Source organism: Tamandua tetradactyla, chromosome 9 (assembly GCF_023851605.1).
Source record: "Tamandua tetradactyla isolate mTamTet1 chromosome 9, mTamTet1.pri, whole genome shotgun sequence".
In the NCBI taxonomy this organism is placed as follows: domain Eukaryota; kingdom Metazoa; phylum Chordata; class Mammalia; order Pilosa; family Myrmecophagidae; genus Tamandua; species Tamandua tetradactyla.
In genome coordinates this window covers 34,449,634-34,471,821 of record NC_135335.1, presented here as the reverse complement: position 1 = coordinate 34,471,821, position 22,188 = coordinate 34,449,634, and the positions used below count along the sequence as shown (strand labels likewise).

Here is a 22,188-nt window from a genome sequence, read left to right as displayed (position 1 = left end):
CTCTGCCTCAGTAACATAAAGCCCTGCAGTTACCAGGGCCACCTTCCTGAGAAATTACAGGGTCCTGCCCTCCTTGGAGGCTCCTACTGGGGCAGTTTCCTCCAGAGTCCCATTCTACCTCAAAGTCAACTGTCCAAACCCACTCAGTTCCCCCAGTGATGTTTTAGTGGCTCTTAGAGATTGGTGCCTTGGACATTTCCTGACTGTTGGGCCCTTTAATCTAGTTTGAGAGTTGTGGTGGTTCGAAGCTATATATACCCCAGAAAACATGTTTTTAAATCTCATCCATTCCTGTTGGCAGTGAACCCATTGTAAGTAGGACCTTGTCATAAGGTGACTTCAGCTAAGGCATGGCCCAGCCCAATCAGGATGGAGTTTAATGCTATTACTGGAATCCTTTATAAGCAAATGAAATTCAGAAAGACAGAGAGAAAGAGAGAGAGAAGAGCTTCAGGTAGTCAGAAGCTGAATGTCAACTGAATCCGGAAGTGAAGGGAGAGGCCAACATGGTCACGTCCATGTGACAAAGGAGCTCGGGACCAAGGACTGCCAGCAGCCAGCCCAAGAGCCCCACAGCTCTCGGGGAGAAAGCAGCATCCTGATGATACCTTGATTTGGGACTTTTTCCCAGCTTCAAACCATGAACACATAAATTCCCATTGTTTAACCTGACCCATTTCATGGTATTCGCTTGAAGACCCTATGACATTAAAACAGAAGCTAACAGATCCCTGAAAATCAGGACCGACATACTGGGACAAAGAAGCCGAGTTTGTTGCCCGAGGCTGCACGTCAGGACTGGATTTCTGTTCCACGTGAATCAGTGGCATTGACCAGGAGCCTGTTACAAATGCAGAATCTCTGGCCCTACCCCAGACCTACTGAGCCAGAATCTGCATTTTAACAAATCCCTAGGTTAGGCATAGACATATTAATATTTGAAAAGCACTGATTTATACACTGCATGAACTAGCGAAACAAAAAGGACAAAAATACCAAAAAAATAAAATTTGGTCAGGTTGAAATGAAGGAATTAGAGTTATCTTTTATTTTCTTCATTTTCCAAAGTGTGATTATATTACTTTCATAATGAAAAAAAGAAAAATTGCTTAAAACTTAAGAAATTCTAAACACAAAATTACACAGTGTTATAAAACTAGTAAATTATGAAACGGTTATTTCATTTTTTAATAGGCCCCATTTTCAGTCTTATTATACTTTTTAATTCTCCTTTTTTTTTTTTTTAATACTCTTGCCTCCAAAGCCAGAAGCAAAAGTGCTTTGAAAGGCAAGTTTAGGCCTCCCTTCTTGGAGATGACCAGAGCAGAGAAAAGCATCTTCCTATCTGTGTAGGGCGCTCATTTTAAAACAAGGGTTTGTCAAAGCTGAATAGAGATGAGCATGTTGTGGTCTAACGAAATTAAAGACAAGGAATGGTTTAAAAGTTATGCGTGATTCTCCCCTCAGTAATTCTTTTTCTGTCTACACAAGATGAGGGCTCCCCGCCCCCCGAATTTCTCAAGGTTTTCAAGCCCCCAAATTTCTGACTTGGTCTCTTTGTCTAGTTCACCCTTACCTGTCCTTCAGCGCTTAGCACAAAATTCACTTCTCAGAGAAGCCTCCCAGGAGTTCTCCGTCAAGTATTAGGTGGGGTCTCAATTACAAATGGTAGTAAAACAAATGTAAAATTCCCTTAAGGGCAATTGGGTTCAGATAATAGAAGAGTCCAAGGGGTGTCTGGCCTCAGGCATAGTTGGATCTAGAGTCTCCAACGACACCACCAGGAAGCTGCAGCTCTGATTCTCTCAGGCTCGCCCTGGCACCCCTCTACAGTTCTCGGGACTCGATCTTCATGCTTAGAAATCCCAGCAGGGTCCCTTTCCCAGTTGCCCATCCCAGACTGGAATCTCATTGGCCAGACTTAAGTCACATGATACCTTTGTCCAATCATAGAAGTGGTGGTGGGGTGGAATGCTCTGATTGCCAGGGGCATGTGCCCGCCCTAAATTCATCCCCACCAGAACCACGAGAAAAGATGGAAGGGAGAAGTGGTTCCCGAAAGGAAACATGAGAAGAAAAGGGCTTGAGGCTGGGTAAGCAATGACAGTAGACGTTTAGTAGAGAGCTCCAGTTGTAAGTTTTCATAGCTCCCTGTGATTTACCTCAGTAACATTTGTTGGCTTTTAAAACCTATATATTAAGCTCGCTTCGGCAGCACATATACTAAAACCTATATATTAATTCAAGTGATTACTGGACTAACCTGTGTCTCCTTGACTAGGCTGAAACTGTAAAGACAGGGATTATGTGTGCTTGCAGGTAATGGTTTTTGCCATCATGAGCATATAGTAGGTGTTCAAATATTTATTGAATGACAACTTCCCCAAGTGGAGAATTCTTGGTATTCTCACAAGCATTGGGGACAACCAAAGCAATAGACTGAGCCCCCCATCTTGGGGTTTGTTCATATGAAACTTAACCCGGCAAAGGATAGGCTAAGCCTACTTAAAATTAGGCCTAAGAGTCACCCTCAAGAGAACCTCTTTTGCTACTCAGATGTGGCCTCTCTCTCTCTCAGCCAACAGACAAACAAACTCACTGCCCTCCCCCTCCCTAGGTGGGACATGACTCCCAGGGGTGTGGACCTTCCTGGCAACATGGGATAGAAATCCTAGAATGAGCTGGGACTCAGCACCAAGGGCTTGAGAAAACCTTCTTGACCAAAAGTGGGAAGAGAGAACTGAGTCAAAATAAAGTGTTAACGGCTGAGAGATTCCAAACAGAGTTAAGAGGTTATCCTGGAGGTTATGCTTACATATTAAACAGATGTCACCTCTTTAGTTAAGGCATAGCAGAGAGGCTGGAGGGAAGTGCCTGAAGATGTAGAGCTGTGTTCCAGTAGCCATGTTTCTTGAAGATGATTGCATAATGATACAGCTTTCACAATGTGACTGTGTGATTGTGAAAACTTTGTGTCTGATGCTTCTTTTATCTATCTGATGGACAGATGAGTAAAACATATGGATTTAAAATAAATAAATTATAGGGGGAACAAATGTCAAAATAAATTTAGTAGATTGAAATACTAGTGATCAATGAATGGGAGGGGTAAAGGATATGGTATGTATGAATTTTTTTTTTCTATTTTCTTTTTATTTCTTTTTCCGAATTGATGCAAGTGTTCTAAGAAATGATCATGATGTTGAATAGACAACTCTGCGATGAAAAAAAGAATGTTTGTATTGTATGTTGATTGATTTTATCAATAAAAATTAAAAATTAAAAAAATAAATAAAATATTTATTGAATGAAAAGACTTGCTCCGACTGCTTCAGAAACAGCTATGTTTACTCACATTTTCCAGAGTCAATTCTAGAGTGCTGGCAGTCTGGCTCCCCATTTGGAGCCAGATTTGGCTATCAACAGCCAGAAACTCTGTCCCAGCTGTGCCCTGGGATGATCTGTGCCAGGAAAATGTTGCTCTGTGGAACGGGGGACACCTGCTGTGGGGCTGACGACAACTAAAAACTGTTGTCAGTGCAGACCCTGGGGCAGGTTGGTAACAGACTAGGCAGCTAAAAAGGGGGGAAATTGAATTCTGCCGCATGGCTCATCTGCAAAGCGAACCATTTCATCTCAAGCCTCACAGCCTCCCTGTATGATCGTCTGATAGCATCCATTTTTGTTTCCAGGGAAGAGACTGAGATTCAGAGAAACACAAAGGATTTCACCACAGAGACAGTACTTGAAACTGAGTCTTTCAGACAGACCCAGATTCAAATCCAGGCTCTGCCACTAGCTTGTGATATGGCCTTCAACAAGTTTCTTTTCCCCTGGGAGACTCCGTTTTCTCATCTGTAAAATGGGCATTGTTAGCCTCACCTTAAGTGACTGTCATGAGATTATATGATTTCTTGTACAATAGGTGTATTGGTTTGCTAAAGCTGCCAAAATGCAATATACCAGAGATGGATTGACTTTTATGATGGGGATTTATCAGTTTACAAATTTACAGTTCTAAGGACATGAAAATGTCCAAATTAAGGCATCAAGAGGAAGATACCTTCTCTGAAGAAAGGCCGCTGGCATCTGGGTTTCCTCTGTCACGTGGGAAGGCACATGGCTGGTGTCTTGCTGGCTTCAGTGGCTTTTTCAGCTTGTGTGTGTCCTTGTTTGCTTCTCTGGAGACACGTCTCTCTGTAAACTCGCTCTCCAAACTCACAAAGGACTCCAGTAAAGGATCAAGTCCCACCTTGAATGGGCTGGATCACATCTCAGTTGAAGCTACTTAAACAAAAGTCCCACCCCAAATAGTTCTGCACCCTCAAGAATGGGTTGAAAGAACAAGGCATTTTCAGGGGTACATAACAGTTCCAAATTACCATAGTATATGAAAGTTCTGGGCATGTAGTGGGCACTTGTCATCTCCTCCTTTTAGATGCTGCTCCAGCTAAGTTATATATTCCAGGTGCCTGTGTATCTGTAACTGAGAGAAGAGCCCTGGGTATGAAACAAGCGAATGGGGTCTTCTTGGGGTTCAAATAGAAAATTAAATTCCCACCTTGACATTCAAAAGGAGGCAGGCCAGGTTGTACCAAGCCTTTCCCATCCCTGGGAATCTCTACAGCAGTTCATGACGTAGTCTTGTTTGGTCTTCCAAGTGACAACCAAGATGCCAGGAGATGAGAACCACTTGAGGCCAATGTGGCCTAAAGACACTATGCCCCATAGGAGCCGTAGCCACTCGTAGCAGCTTTGTTAGGCAAAGCTTCCTGGAAGCTTTGGAAAGTGCCCAGTTCCAAGAGTCATTGCATTCAAGGATAGGGTGTCCCTATAGGGCACTTATAATTCATTCCTGGTCCTCCCATCCCAGATGCAATGTACCCAATCAAGGGTCATTTTTTTAGCATAAGTAACGTTGCCTGGCAACAAAGCCTACATTCCACCTTTATCAGGTTTCCAGGGGTAACAGGGATAGCAAGTTAACCCAAGGTCAAATTTATTCTTAAGAGGAGAGAGGGTTTTGTTAACCCTTATCCACAAATATTAACTGATGGTCTCCCCTACCCCACTTGCACATGTACAACTGCCCTTTCCTGAAATCTTTTGCATTCTATTCCCACCCAACAATTGCATTCTTTGTTTCAGGTTAAGAATGTTAAGCAGAAAGTCAAGGGAATTAAAAAAAAAAAAAACCATTTGAGTTTCAAAAGCTTAGATGTGGGATTTCCAATGCCAAGAGTTTCAAAAGCTAAGGCTCTTTAGTTTCAAAAATCAAGAGTTTTGAGTTGCAAATACCAGCAACTTTGAATTCCAAGGCTAAGATTTATGTTTCAAAGCACCCCATCCCTTTATTTTTTAATTTGCCTTAAACTCTCTCTCTGCTCCCAGATTTCTCCTCATCTGCAGATTTTGGAAATGAGCACTTTCTTTCTTTTTAAAAAAAAATATTTTAATTAAGAAATCTTCACACACATACAGTCCATATATGTTGTACATTCAGTGGCTCACAATGTCACCACATAGGTGTGTATTCATCACCACGATCATTTTTAGAACATTTGCATCACTCCAGAAAAAGAAAGAAGAAAGAAAAAACTCATACATCCCATATCCCTTACCCCTTCCTTTCACTGACCACCAATATTTCAATCTACCCATTTTTTCCCTTTATTTATTTTTTTATTCATATATTTTTTACTCATCAGATATAAGAAATATCAGATACAAAGTTTTCACAATCACACAGTCGCACTGTAAAAGCTATATCATTATACAATCATCTTCAAGAATCAAGGCTACTGGAACACAGTTCAACAGTTTCAGGTATTTCTCTCCAGCCACTTCAATACACCATAAACTAAAATGGAATTTCTATATAATGCATAAGAATAACCTCCAGGATAACCTCTCAACTCAGTTTGAAATCTCTCAACCACTGAAACTTTGTCTCATTTCTCTTTTCCCCCTTTTTGGTCAAGAAGACATTCTCAATCCCATGATGCCAGGTCCTGACTCATCCCAGGAGTTCTGTCCCATGTTGCCATGGAAATTTACATTCCTGGGAGTCCTGTCCCACATAGTGGGAAGGGCAGTGAGTTCACTTGCCTAGTTGGCTTAGAAAGAGAGGTCACATCTGAGCAACAAAAGAGGCTCTCTAAGGGTGACTTTTAGGTATAATTTTAAGTGGGCTTGGCCTATCCTTTGCAGGATTAATTTTCATAGGGGTGAATCCCAAGATCAAGGGCTTACAGTTTGATTGTCCTCACTGCTTGGTAGACTATCAGGAATTCCCCAAATGGGGAAGTTGAATATTTCTTCCTTTCTCTCCACCCCTCCAAGACGAAGAAGCCCTTTTTTAAAAAAAAAAAAAATTTCTTTGGAGTTTGGCCTTTCGGGTTTCCGTGATTGAAATCCTGAGTCATGTGTGAGTTTATGTTCTAATCAATAGAGTTGGGAAGCACAGGTGGAGAGAGTCAGGTGACCTGGGCCTCAGAATATTGAAAGGTTTTCTGGACTGAGGAAAGGGAAGTTGATAGGGCCAAGGTGAGGGGATGAGGTCTGTGGGGTCTGCAACAGAGGCCCAGATCTGAGGGGGCCCAATTATCTTTGTGGGTACCCTGGGAAGACCTCCACTGGAGAGCAGCAGGAAGGCAACCATCTGTGCTCCAAGCTTCTCCCAGCTCCCTCTCTGTTCTAGTTTGCTAGCTGCCGGAATGCAATATACCAGAAACGGAATGGCTTTTTAAAGGGGGAATTTACTAAGTTGCTAGTTTACAGTTCTAAGGCCGAGAAAATGTCCCAATTAAAACAAGTCTATAGAAATGTCCAATCAAAGGCATCTGGGGAAAGATACCTTGGTTCAAGGACGCCGATGAAGTTCAGGGTTTCTCTCTCATCTGGAAAGGCACATGGCGAACACAGTCACAGTTCCTCTGTCGGCTGGAAGCACACATGGCAAGCAAGGCATCATCTGCTACTTTCTTTCCTAGCTTCCTGTTTCATGAAGCTCCCTGGGAGGCATTTTTCTTCTTCATCTCCAAAGGTCGCTGGCTTCTGGACTCTGCTTCGTAGTGCTGCAGCATTCTCTGCTCTCTCTGAATCTCTCATTCTCCAAAATATTTCCTCTTTTACAGGACTCCAATAAACCAATCAAGATCCACCCAAATGGGTGGAGACATGTCGTCCCCTAATCCAGTTTAACAACCACTCTTGACTAAATCACATATCCAAGGAGATGATCTGATTACAGTTACAAACACACAGTATTGAATAGAGATTATTCTATCTTTATGAAATGATATTTTGATTAAAACATGGCTTTTCTAGGGGGCATACTTCCTTTCAAACCAGCTCTCTCTCCTTTCCCAATGACCGACCTGAGGTGAGTTGGTGTCATGATGGGAAGCCTGTGATCCTGCCCTTGGGCAGTTCTGAGCAACCCAGAACCTGAGAACTTCAGACTGGTTGGACCAGTAGGGAAACCAAGTCCCCCAGCTAGAAGTCCATGAAGATAGACGAGGCCGGTGGGGGTGGCCATGGGTGAGGCTGATCTACTTCCAAAGAGATTCAAACTTGGGTTTTGGAGTCAGAATGGTTAAGGTTGAAACCCCCCAATTCCCTGTGCAACCCAGTGAAGCAGGGTTAGAATTAGGGTGGTGGCTGGCTGAGCACAGGGCAAATCCCAAGAAGTAAGGCCTTGAGGAGAAAGTTATCTCTGAGAAGAACAGCAATAAACAGCACCTGAGTGCCATCAGACCCCGGGAGGATAGTAAAATAGCTAATAAAAATTACAAAAGAAACAAAAATCTGTAAAAGCAGTTTGCCCCATGTTCTAGTTTGCTAGCTGCTGAAATGTGATATACCAGAAATGGAATGGCTTTTAAAAAGGGGAATTTAATAAGTTGAAGGTTTGTAGTTCTAAACTTGTAAAAATGTCCAGAGTAAAGCAAGGCTAAAGAAATATCCAATCTAAGGCATCCAGGGAAAGATACCTTGGTTCAGGAAGTCTGAAGAAGTTCAGGGTTTCTCTCTGAACTGGAAAGGCACATGGCAAACATGGCGACGTCTGCTAGCTTTCTCTCCAGGCTTCTTGTTTCATGAAGCTCCCCCAGGGACGTTTTCCTTCTTCATCTCCAAAAGTCTGTGGCTGCCTGGACTCTCGCAGTTCTCATGGCTCTCTTGCTCTCAGGATTTTTTCCCAAAATACTTCCTCTTTTAAAGGATTCTGATAAAGTAGTCAAGACCCACCTGGACTGAGTGAAGTCACATCTCCCTCTAATCAAAGGTTAATACCACAATTGGGTGAGTCACGTCTCTGTGGAAATAATCTAATCTAATCAAGTTTCCACAAGATGGATCAGGATTAAAACATGGCTTTTCTATGGCACACAATCCTTTCAAATCAGCACACCCCACCATGCTGGTGCCTCTTGCCTCTCACCCTCTTTTCTTGTAAGAGTGCCTGCTTGTTCCTTCTCTGCATGTGTACTCTACCTGCTTACTGAATCTGTGCTGTGCCCTTGAATTCTTTCTCATGGCATGGCCAAGAACCTGGGAACCCAATCTGGCAAGGTCATGGATTTATTCAACAAAATGTCTTTGAGGGTTTACATTTTTGAGCACAGGTTCTGAGGGCAGATTGCCTGGGAGTCCCAAATCTATTTCTTTGGGCAAAGTTATGTTGTCCCCTGAGCCTCAGTTTCCTCATCTATATAATGGAGACTGTGGTCCTTTGAAGTTGTATGTACATCAGAAAAGACCATGTTCAGAAGAAAAGGGTGCAGGCCTATTGTAGGTGGGACCTTTTGATTGGGTTATGTCCATTGAGATGTGACCCACGTCGTTCAAGGTAGGACTTAATCCTCTTACTGGAGTCCATTATAAGAGGATAAAAGGCACATGGAAAACCCAGAGAAACTCACAGAAAAAGTCACAGAGAAGCAGAGGGATAAGGAGACAGGCAGGGGCTCAGAGAGGAGGCTGGAAGCGATGAAACCCAGGAAAAAAGGGAGAGACCAGCAGACATTGCCATGTGCTTGGCCATGTGATACAGGAGCTGAAGACCACTGATAGTTGGTCTTCAGGGTAAAGACATCACCCTGTTGATGCCTTGATCTAGATATTTTCATGGCCTCAGAATTGTAAACTTTTAAGCTAATAAATCCCCATTGTTAGCTATTTCTGGTGTATTGCATTTCATCAGCTTTAGCAAACCAAAACAGAGACAAAACCAATATTCACTTCTTAGGGTCATTTTGAAGATCAAAAGAATTAATACATGTAAAGAACTTACAAAAAGTATGGCATCTAATAAGTGCTTCACAAATGCTATATACTATTACTGTATGTGAGATGTTTTTCTGTCCACCAGAAATACAGGAGGGAATATAATTAGGAAAATGTCCCCATGGAACTTAGGTTCTAAAGAGGGAGACAGATAATAGGAAATGGAAACAAATGTGCCATCCTTCTTTGAATGAAGAAGGTGAAGGAGGATGAAGTTGATGCTCTACTCCTTGAGCCTTGGTCCCCTGAGGGGTAAATAGTGGTACTTGTGCAATTGAAAGTGTCTAGCACAGTCCTGGCATTTATTCATTGCCCAATAAAATCTATGCCCTCTTCCCTACTTTTCCCACTGTCCTATGCTGCTGTCCACATGACAGCCATGACCTGCCTCCTTTGTATTTAGAGAGACTTGGCCGCCATGAGCAACAGGAGAATAAATAGAATTGCAGATACAAGAGAAATTCCCAGAAGCTCTATTCCCGCCAACCAGATGTTCCCTTGCCTTTGTCAAACAGATTCGTGTCCTAGCAACTGGAAAAGGGGGAAAATGGATTGTTTCTGTCTGGGAAGAGAATGGACAAGGGACATTTGAGTTCAGCCTTCTGGTAAAGCCCTGAGGAAGAGAATAATGCATGTGGTGGTGAGAGTACTCAGTTCAAAACACCCCTTTTCTCGCTATCTCCTTCATCAGGTCACTTTCTGGCTTCCAGGGCTCTCAGGCTCCTTGCTATCTTTCAGAACAAATAGAATGGGACTCTTGATTTCCTCCAACAAACCTGCTCTCTTGCTAGCCTCTCAACTCCCTCTCTTCCTCATCTTGATTTAAGGTACCCCATCCACCCAGAAACCTGGGAGTTCTTTTCTTCTTCAGTCCTTTCTGAACCGTACTCTCACTTGCAAATCATCAGCACATCATGCTGGTTCTGTTTCCATAGCAGCTTTCCAGTCTATTTCCTTCTGTATCAGTTATCCACCATCTCAGTGCAGCCACATAACAAACAATCTCAGCAGAACCCATAAGCATTTATTCATATGTCTGGGAGCTGCTGAGGGTAGGCAAGGCAGTTCTACTAATCTTTTTTTTTAACATTTGTTCCCCCTATTATTTATTTTTATTCCATATATTCTACTCATCTGTTGACAAGGTAGATAAAAGGAGTATCAAACACAAGGTTTTCACAATCACACAGTCACATTGTGAAAGCTATATCATTATACAATCATCATCAAGAAACATGGCTACTGGAACACAGCTCTACATTTATACAGGGGATTTATTAAATTACAAATTACAATTCTAAAGCCATGAACATGTTGAAATTAAGCATGAACAAGAGGATAGCTCCTCTCAAGAAAGGCTGATCCTGGCTGGGGTTTCTCTGTCACACAGGAAGGCACATGGTGACATCTGCTGACCCTTTGCTCCCAGCTTTCATTGCTTAAACTCCTGGTCCCAGTGGCCTCCTCTCTGAGCTTCTTTCTGTCTCCAAGCATCTCCAAACGTCTTTGTCGGCTCTTTTAAGGACTCCAGTAAACTAATTATGACCCACCTTGAATGGGCAGGGTCACATTTCCATCTAATCAAAAGCTTCCACCCACAATTGGGTGGGTCACAGCTCCAAGGAAACAACCTGATCAAAAGTTCCCACCCAAACAATAGGATTAGGATCAAGAACATGGCTTCTCTGGGATATATAAAAGTCTCAAACCAGCACAGAGGCCTGTCCTGATTATTCTAGCAGAAGTAGATTCTACTTTGTTTCCGTCACTGCCCTTTCTTGTTTTCTTTTTACCAAACATTATATCTCATATATTTTTTAAACCCTTGTTTTAGTTTGTAAGCTGCTAAACAAGTGGCTTTTAAAAAAGGAATTTATTAAGTTGCAAGTTTACAGTTCTAAGGCCAAGAAAATGTCCAAATTAAAGTATCCAGATAAAGATACCTTAATTCCAAAGCAAGGGCCGATGAAGTTTGGGGTTTCTCTCTCAGCTGGAAAGGCTTATGGCAATGTCTGCTAGCTTTCTCTCCTCATTTCAGAAGGCTTCCCACCCTCAGCTAGGTGTGTCACATCTCCATGGAAACAGTAAAAAAAGATCTCACCCAGCAATACTGAATGAGGATTAAAGAGCATGGCTTTTCTGGGGCACATGGCAGTCTAAAATTGGCACAAGCCCCTTCCTGCTCCATGCAAGCTCCCCGAGGGTAGGGACCTCGAACACCTCGTTCATCTTCTTATATCCTGTACCAAGTACACAGTGGGTGTTTGTTAGGGATTGAACCACATCCCCCACAAAGGCATGTTCAGGTCCCAACCCCTGGTCTTGTGTGTGTAAACCATTTGTCAATAGGACCTTTGAAGATGTTATCAGTGAAGGTGTGTCCAAAGTGGAGGAGGGTGGGCTTCCGTCTGCTGTGACTGAAATCCTTAAAAACAAAGGAAATTAAACACAGAAAGAGAAACCACAGGGAGTAGCCAGAAGCTGGAAGATGACAAAACCTCAAGAGAAAGGAGAGGACATTGGCATGTGATGGGAAAGCCAAGGAACCCACAAGGGTTGCCAGCCCACCAGAATGCCACTGATCCCGGAGGACGCAAGCCTTCTGGCCTCTGAAACCGTGAACCAACAAATTCCCATCATTTAAGCCAACCCATTGTGTGGTACTTGTCTTAGCAGCCTGTAAACCAAGACTATGCTCATAGTAGATGAGTGACTAATGCACACATTTCTCATTCCAGCATGGAATTCCCTTAAAATCCTGTTCCTGCAAAGAGACCAGCAAGAGGGTGGGAGAGGGGAGGAGAAAAACTGGGGTCTCTAGGCCTACCCTGCAGTAGGCACCCAGGGACAGGATGGCAGCTCTGGAGTTTTCATAGCCACATTCTCCAGATCAGCATCTGGATGAGCCAGGGACTACAAAATGTAGTAATTTCTGAGCCCATATCAAGCCCTAGTGACGTTCACCCTACAAATTTTTACTGAGTGCTTTACTCTGTGTCATGGGCTGAGCTAGGCTTTAGAGACCTATGGGGCATTGGGAAAGCTACTCTTCTCTTTCACGTAGCAAACACCTGGCACCTGTTTGGCACCAGCATGGAGCTAGATACTGGGGAGCTCTTGGGACAATTTCTTTGTCAGTCTTCCCTTTCAGTGACCCATTCACCTTTCCTTCTGGGTGCCTCACTAGACTCCCCAGCACCTGAAAGTTTCTGGCGCCTGAAGTCCTGGTCCACATCATGTAACCGGAGAAAAGAGCACTAAATTAAAGGTGAGAGGGGGCGGGCCATGGGGACTCAGCAGGCGGAGTTCTCACCTGCCATGCCGGAGACCTGGGTTCATTTCCCGGTGCCTGCCCATGCAAAAAAATATATATATATATAAGGACCCAGAACCTGTCTTTAAGGAGGCAACAGTCTGGGCAGGGATGGTCTGATCATTAAAATATAGCATGACGAGGCTGTCCTGGGGACAAAATGAGCTCAGGTATGATGACAGTGCTCGACACTTAGGAGGTGCCAAATCAACTTTTGGAAAACTCCAACTAATCTTTCCAAACCCTGGTCAAATGCCCTGTCCACTAGGAGAACTTATCTTTCTCTCATGTTTTAGTAGACGCTGTGGGTACGATGGTGCACCCATCTCTCTCAAGTGGAAAAGCACATGGTGAATGTGGTCAGGGTTTCTCTCTTGGTTGAAAAGGGCACATGGTGAACATGGCATCATCTGCTAGCTTCCTCTCCAGCTTCCCGGAGGCATTTTCCTCCTTCATCTTCAAAAGTTGCTGGCTGGTGGACCCTCTGCTTCTTGGTTCTGTGGTGTTCTCTGTTGTTGTGGCTTTCTCTTGGTTCTTTCATTCTCTGCTCTCTCTGAGTCTCCCCCTTTCTCTAAAATGTTTCCTTTCTTATAGGATTCTAGTAAACTAATCAAGACCCACCTGGAATGGGTGAAGCCACATCTCCATGGAAATAATCTAATCAGATTTCCAACATACAGTGCTAAATAGGGATTCAAAGAAACAGCTGCCTTTACAAAATGGGATTAGGATTAAAACATGGCTTTTCTAGAGTACATACATCCTTTCAAACCAGCACAGGCATCTAATCTAAGATATGCCATTTCTGTTAGTTTTAAAAATTTTTATCAAGGTTTCATATATATAACATAAATCTCCGCATTTTAACCACTTGAAAGTATACAGTTCAGTGCCATTAATTGCATTCCCAGTATTATGCTACCATCACCACCATCCATTACCAAAAGTTTTCCATCACTACAAATGAAAACTCCCCACCCATTAAGCATTAACTCCCAACTATATCCATCCCCCCACTTCTGGTAACTTGATTCAGCCACAGTTATTTTAAAGTCCATGCCTCATAACTCTAATATTTGGGTCATCTTTGGGTCTATTTCTATTGACTATTTTTTCCTATTGGTTCTGTTAATTAGTGAGTCTGGTTAATGTTTTTCGTTTTTTTTTTTTAATGAACACATGAAAAATGGAAGAGGATTTTAGTGATGCCACCTTGTTCCTGAGAAGACTGCCTTTTCCTATGACAGTAGCTAGAGTAAGGACCCATCATCTTAATCTAATTAGGGACCAAACTGATTCAAGACTGGGTTGCAGTTTTTGTAAATCTTGGCCAACTTCTGGTTCATGCCTAATGCCTAGGGTCTGGCCCTCTTGTGCTTCCAAGTAAAAGCCTGGGATGTTTCCTAGGGCTTCTCCTCCACACTGGGCTCTGAAGTCCAATTTTTTAAAAACTTTTTTATTATTGTATAATATAACATATATACAAAGCAAAGAAAGAAAAAAGCAATAGTTTTCAAAGCGCTCTTCAGCAAGTAGTTATAGTACAGATCCCAGAGTTTGTCATGGGCTACCATTCCATCATCTCAGATTTTTCCTTCTAGCTGCTCCAGAACATTGGAAATGAGAAGGAATAAATACATTTATTTTTAATAATCACAATTGACTTTGTTTTTCCTTTTTGTGAAAAATAACATATATACAAAAAAAGCAATACATTTCAAAGCTGAAGTCTAATTTTGTCTCTTTTATACCATGAGAGTATAGAAAACTCCACTCTGCTTTTCAATTGCTTTCTGTTTGAAAGCACATTCTTCTCCACAACTTAAGAGCCCACAAATTCCTACAGGGAAAACTGCTACTGAGGGTTCGACTTAAACTCTGTGCCTCCCTCTTCCTCAGAACCGTCAAATCTTGGGAGGCTTTGGTAGCCCTGAACTTCAAGTTTTGTCTCTCCAGTGAAACTGTCTAGAGCTCTCCCAGACCTCTCATTTTGTGCCAAGAATCATCAAATGCTCTGAAGAGAAAATAAGAAAATGTTGGGCTCATCCCAGTAAACTCCCCTTCTATCTTGGATTTTGATCCTTTAATCCCCAGATAACTTTGTAGGTCTCTGATATATATACTACATGTGATGATTCTCCAGTAAACTTAGATTTCCAAGGACTTTCCAGAATAAATGCAAAACAATTTCCAGAATAAAGTTTATAAAAGTCTTTATAATGAAATAGAGGTAAAACATACAAACAAAACGGGCTTGGTTTCATGATGCTAAATAATGAAAATAATAGCGATATTAAAGACAGCAGGTATTTATGACCATATCAGACTCTGCCAAGCAGTTGCCTCACTTTAGCTCATTTCATGTTCATAGCAGCTTGGAAGGCAGGGAGGGAAGGAGGTTCCCATTTATACATGAAAGAACTGAGACAGAATAAAGTTAAGAAATTTGCTCAATACCAACCAGCTAGAAAGTGGCAGGGCCCAGTCTGGAAGCCTCTTTCTCTGGCTCGAGTCTGCCCTGCTTCACTGAGACACTCGCCTGCCAATTTTTTTTCTACAATTTTTATTATGAAATATAATGTTTATACAAAAAACCCCAATAATTTTCAAAGTACGTCTTTAAATTGAGAAATCTTCACACACATACATTCTATACATGGTGTATACTCAATGGCTCACAATATCATCACACAGTCATGTATTCAACACTGTGATCATTTTTTAGAACCTTTGTATCACTCCAGAAAAAGAAACAAAAAGAAAAAAGAAAAAACTCATACATACCACACATTCCACCCTTCTCTCTCATTGACTGTTAGTGTATCCCTCTACCCAATTTATTTTACCCTTTGCCCCTCCCACTGTTTAGTCACTTTCTTATCCATATTTTTACTCATCTGTTCATACCTTGGATATAAGGAGCATCAGACACAAGGTTTTCTCAAAGTACATTTTAACAAGTACTTATAGAACAGATTTCAGAGTTTGGTTTGGGTTACTGTTCCACAATTTTTTGGTGTTTCCTTCTAGCTGCTCCAAGACACAGGAGACTAAAAAGAAAGATCAATAGAATGACTCAGCAGTCATACTTACTCGTTAAATCCTAACTTCTCTGTTACAACTCCTTCTTCTCCTAGGATCCTTCTCGCAATCTTTAGGGATATTTGGGTTATGTGATTCTAACTTTGTTCATGTTTAAAAATGGCATTGACAATATGGGATAGAGGGATGGATTTGGTTGATGTTCTGGGAGAGGCTGGTACTTCTGGGTTTCAGGACTTCTCTGGCCTAGGAACCCTCTGAAAGTTTTAGGTTTCTGAAAAGTAAACTTAGTGAGTGCAACTTTTGTAGAATCTCAGACAGAACCCTCGGTGTTCTTTAGGGTTAACAGGAATGATGTTGGTTGGGATTTGGCAAACCATGGCAATTAGCAATAACTAGCTGAAGCTTGCATAAGAGTAGCCTCTGGAATAACCTCTTGACTCTATTTGAACTCTCTTAGCTACTGATACTTTATTTTATTACAATTTTTCCCCCCTTTGGTCAGGTAGGCCTTGTCAATCCCACAGTGACAGGGCCAGGTTCATCCCTGGAAGTCATTTCTCACATTGCCAGGGAGACTTTCATCCCTGAATATCATGTCCCATGTAGAGGGGAGGGTAATAATTTTACTTGCAGAGTTGGGCTTAGCAAGACGGTGGTCACATCGGAGCAACAAAAGAGGTTCTCTGGAAGTAACTTTTAGGCATAATTATAGATAAGCTTAGCTTCTTTGCTACACAAACAAATTTCAAGAGCAAGCCTCAAGATCTAGGGCTTGGCCTATTAACTTGGAAGTCTCTAGTGTTTGAGAGAGTATCCGGGGTTTCCCAAGTGGGAAAGCTTAATAGTTCCATATTTTTCCTCCAGTCCCCCAAAGAACTTTGCCAATACTTTTTTTTAATGGGTCTCCCTATTTATATGTATAGCTATATCTATATATAGATGCACAACAGAGAGGCAGATATGTGATATGCATATCATATTTTTCAATACTTTTTAGTTATCTGCCCAACGTATGCTGGGATGTATCTGGTTATTACATTAAACTGTACTGAATTAGAAGCCTTTGGTCCCATTCTGGGCTCCAGTGTTTGGCTTGTTTAAATGAAATATACAGACAGGTTGAGTTAGATTATTTGCTATAGAAAATTTAGGTTTTGGACAAAATAAAGCTCTGTTTCTTTGGTCTCATATAGTAGGTAAAGTTCTAAAATACAGACACTGTCATCCTTTACACTGCATCCTGATTACCTTAGTCCCAACATGATCGGCTTCGTTCTTATCTCTAACTGAAGCCCGATCTCTTCTTTGATTTCTTTAACAGTTGTTATACACAGCAATGCTGACTTCCAGAGCTGCAGAACTCCAACTTCGAGTCTTAGATGTCACACGGGTACCCAAGTTCCAGGGAAATACCAGGTTACACACATACAACACAGCAACGTAGAATCTAGAAATAACACTTTAAAGCTCAGGAATAAGTGTGACTGCTATAAGAGCTTACACTCTAGGCCCCAATTTTCTTATAAATATTTTCTAAAAGACACCATACAATATTTGCCTTTTGTTTCTGGCTTATTTTGCACAACATAATGCCCTTGAGGCTCCTTCACCTTGTTGCATGCCTCACGACTTCCTTTCTGCAGCTGCACAATATTCCGTCACATGTATCCACCACAGTTCGCCTTTCTGCTTCTCAATTATTGTACAATTTGGCCTCCTCCATTTATTGGGCATCATGGATAATATCCAAAATAAACAATTCATGTCTTACATTATCCTCACTTAGTTGTACAGTCATCATCACTCTCAATTTTAGCCAATTTTCATTGCCCCAAAGAGAAAAATAACAGATAAACACACCCTTACCAAAGAGAAAATCCAAACTTCCTCTTCACTCTTGTCTCTCCCCTCCAATTATTTACCCCTAGTACTGCTGTGGGATTGGTGTTGTCTGCCTGTTAAATACAGGCCATAGCATGTCATAGTAACTCCCCCCCCCCATACTGCTCTAGTAATGACTCTGTACAAGATTCATACTCTTGAAGTGGTTCATGCAAAAAACCCATTTATATTTGTAGTGTTAATCAGTGAGATACATGGCCCTATATAATCCCTTTCAAATATGTACACCTTCGATATGGCAATATTACATATAAACCCAGTAATGAACTACCATTTTTTCTATGCATTCCCAAATGTTTACGTTCAACTTCATCAGGTAACTATTCGCCCATGCCTAGCTTCAGTATATCTCTAGGTCCCCTATATTCTACACTGTAAGACTATGAGATTACCTTTAGCAGGTTCATATTAGCAAAATCATCCAGTATCTCTCCTTTTGTGCCTGGCTTATTTCACTGAAGATTATGTTCTCAAGATTCATCCATGTTGTCATATGCTTCAGGATGTCGTTTTCTCTTATAGCTATATAATATCCCATGGTATGTACATACCACATTTTGTTTCTCAACTAGTCTGTTGATGGGCACTTGGATTGTTTTCCTGTTTTGGCAATTGCAAATAATGCAGCTATGAACATCGGTGGGCAAATGTCTGTTCATACACTGCTTTCAGCTCTTTGGGTATATGTTGAGTGGTCATATTGCTGGGCCATAGGGCAACTCGATATTTAGTTTTCTGAGGGAATTGCAATCTTTCTTCCACAGCGGCTGTACCATTATATATACCCACCAGCAGTGAATAAGTGTTCCAACTTCTCCACATCCTCTCCAACATTTGTTGTTTCTGTTTGCTTAATAGTGGTAGTTTAGATTTGCATTTCCCATATAGCTAATGAAGATAAACACCTCTTCATGTGTTTTTTTTTTAGCCATTTTAATTTTCTCTTTGGAAAAATGTCTATTCATATCTTTTGCCCATTTTATAATTGGGTTGTTTGTTCTTTTGTTGTGGAGTTGAATGATTTCTTTATGTATATAGGACATCAAACTTATCAGATATATGGTTTCCAAATATTTTTTTCCATTAAGTTGGCCGCCTCCTTACTTTTTTGACAAAGTTCTTTGAGGCTCAGAAGAATTTGATTTTGAGGAGTTCTCATTCATCTATTTTTTCTTTCATTGCTTATGCTTTGGATTTAATGTTTAAGAAGCTACATCCTATTACTATGTCTTGGAAATGTTTCCTTATATTTTCTTCTAGGAACTTTTTGGTACTGGCTTTGATTTAGGTCTTTGATCCACTTTGAGTTAATTTTTATACAGGATGTAAGGTAAGGGTCCTCTTTCATTCTTTTGGCTATTGCTATCCAGTTCTCCCAGGCCCATTTATTGAAAAGAATGTTCTGTCCCATTTCAGTGGATTTGGGGGCCTTGTTCAAAATCACTTGGCCATAGATAGATTTGGTGGTCTAGTTCCACATTCTTAAAACCAATGCCATTGATCAAGATGTCTATCTTTGTGAGAGTACCATGCTGTTTTGCCCACTGCAACTTTGTAATAAGATTAAAAATTATTTAAAAATTGCAGTTTTCTGTGTACAGGTCCTTTAAAACCTTGGTTGTTTATTCCCAAATACTTTATTATTTTAGTTGCTATTTTGAATGGAATTTTTCTTTAACTGTCTCTTCAGGTCATTACTTGTATATAGAAAACATAACTGATTTTGTACATAAATCTTGTATCCCACCACTTTGCTGAATTTTTTTTATTAGCTCAAGTAGCTTTGTCATAGATTTCTCAGGATTTTCCAAGTGTAGGATCACGTCATCTGCAAGTAATGAAAGTTTTATTTCTTCCTTTCTGATTTGGATACCTTTTATTTCTTTTTCTTGTCTGATTGCTCTAGCTAGAACTTCTAGTACTATGTTGAATAATAGTGGTGATGGAGGATATCTTTGTCCATTCCCTATCTTAGGGGGAAGGCTTTCAATGTCTTACTATTAAGTATGATGCTGGCTGTGGGCTTTTCATATATGTCATTTATCATATTGAGGAAGTTTTCTTTGATTCCTAACTTTGAGTGTTTTTATCAGAAAAAGATGTTGAATTTTGTCAGGTGCTTTTCAACATCAATCAAGATGATCATGTTATTTTTCCCTTTCAATTTGTTAATGTGTTGTATTTCTTTGATTGATTTTCTTGTGTTGAACCATCCTTGCATGACTGGTATAAAACCCACTTGGTTGTGGTGTATAATTCTTTTAATGTATCGTTGGATTCAATTTGCAAGTATTTTGCTGAGATTTTTACATTTATATTCTTTAAGGAGATTGACCTGTGGTTTTTCTTTCTTGTAGCATCTTTACTTGGTTTTGGTATTAGAGTGATGTTAGTTTCTCCTGCTTTCTTTTGGTTATAGATTGCATGGAATATCTTTTTCCATTCTTTCACTTTCAATCTATTTGTATCCTTATGTCTATGATGAGTCTCTTGTAAGCATATATAGATGGATCATATTTTTAATCCATTCTGCCAATCTGTATCTTTTAAGTGGTGAATTTACTGTGTTAACATTCAGAGTTATTACTGCAAAGACATTTCTTGAATCTACCATCTTATCCTTTGGTTTTTTATTTGTCAAATCTATAAACTTCTTTTCCTTTTCTCTTTTTATCCTTTAAGTTACCCTTAGTGGTACTCTTCAATTCTGTGCCCTCCTCCAGATTTCCCTCTCCTATCTTTTTTCTATTTCAACCGACAGAACTCCCTTTAGTGTTTCTTATAGGGCAGGTCTCTTGTCAACAGATTCTCTCAACATTTGCTTGTGAAAACTTTAATCTCTCCCTCACTTTTGTTCTTTCTTAAATTTATTTTTCTTATTTTTAATTTTTTCCTCTCCCTCACTTTTGAAGGACATCTTTGCTGGCTAAAGAAATCTTTTTCTTTTTTCTTTCAGAATCTTAAATATATCATACCATTAATTGTGCTGGTTTGAAAGGATGTATGTCCCCTAGAAAAGCCATATTTTAATTTAAATCCCATTTTGTAAAGGCAGAATAATCCTGTCATGGTTAGGGACAGGTGTCAACTTGGCCAAGTTGTGGTACCTGTTCATCTGATTGGGCAAGCGCTGGCCTGTCTGTTGCAATGAGGACATTTCATAGGATTAGGTCATGATCACGTCAGCTACATCCACAGCTGATTCCATTTGTAATCAGCCAAAGGGGAGTGTCTTCTGCAATTAGTGATGCTAAATCCAATCATGGGAAGCCTTTTAAGGAGGACTCAGAGGAGACAGGTTGCATTCCTGCTTTGGCTGGTGAGCCTCTCCTGTGGAGTTCATCCAGGCCATCCATTGGAGTCATCGGCTTCGCAGCCTGCCTTGTGGATTTTGGACTCTGCATTCCTACGGTCACGTGAGACACTTTCATAAATTTTATATTTGCAAGTGTTCCCTGTTGATTCTGTTTCTCTAGAGAACCCTAACTAATACAAATCCCATTCAATACTGTATGTTTGAAACTTTAATCAGATCATCTCCCTCGAGATGTGATTTAATCAAGAGTGGTTGTTAAGCTGGATTAGGTGATGACATGTCTCCACCCATTTGGGTGGGTCTTGATACATTTCTGGAGTCCTATAAAAGAGGAAACATTTTGGAGAATGAAGGAGATTCAGGGAGAGCAGAGAATGCTGCAGCACCATGAAGCAGAGAGTCCATCAGCCACTGCTTTGGAGATAAAGAAGGAAAATGCCTCCTGGGGAGCTTCATAAAACAGGAAGCCAGGAGAGAAAGCCAGCAGATGATGCTGTGTTCTCCATGTGCCCTTTCAGATGAGAGAAACTGTGACTGTGTTCGCCACGTGCCGTCTCACTTGAGAGAGAAACCCTGAACTTCCTCGGCCTTCTTGAACCAAGGTATCTTTCCCTGGATGCCTTTGATTGGACATTTCTATAGACTTGTTTTAATTGGGACATTTTCTTGGCCTTAGAATTGTAAATTAGAAACTTATTTAATTCCGCCTTTTAAAAGCCATTCCGTTTCTGGTATATTGCATTCCGGCAGCTAGCAAACTAGAGCGATTGCCTACTTGCCTCCATAGTGCCTGTCCGGTAGTCTGAACTTATTCGCATATGGCTTTCCTTCTGTTCAGTGAATTGCTTTTCTCTTGGTGCTTTCAGGACTTTCTGCTTCTCTTCAGCATTTGAGGGTCTGCGTAGCATGTGTCATGAAGTGGGTTTATCTGGAGTTATTTTATTTAGAGTTCCCTGGGGTTATTTGATTTGCATATTTATGTCTTTTATAAGGGTTAAGAAGTTTTCCTCCATCATCTCCTCAACAAGTCTTCTTAGCCCTTTACTCTTCTCCTTCTGGGACAGCAGTTATTATTATATTTGTACACTACATGATGTTCATCATTTCCCTGAGTTCCAAATCCAATGTTTCCATCTTTTTTGCCTTCTAATTTGTTCTTTTGTGCATTCAAATTCAGTTGTCCTATCCTCTAGCTTGCTAATTCTTTTTTCTGCCTCTTCAAATCTGCTGTTGTGTGTCCCTAGTATATTTTAATTTGGTCTACAGTACTGTTCTAGTTTGCTAGCTGCCGGAATGCAATATATCAGAAACGGAATGGCTTTTA

General features: G+C 40.9%; 1 long non-coding RNA gene across 2 annotated transcripts in view; it reads left to right on the top strand.

The window, feature by feature from the left end:
- Nucleotides 1-2,000: 2,000 nt before the first annotated feature.
- Nucleotides 2,001-22,188, top strand: part of LOC143646038 (uncharacterized) — a 48,186-nt gene continuing 27,998 nt past the window's right edge. For both annotated transcript variants that reach the window (XR_013157235.1, XR_013157236.1), the window contains exon 1: nucleotides 2,001-2,093. This is a non-coding gene — a long non-coding RNA (uncharacterized LOC143646038). The remainder of the gene's footprint in view (nucleotides 2,094-22,188) is intronic.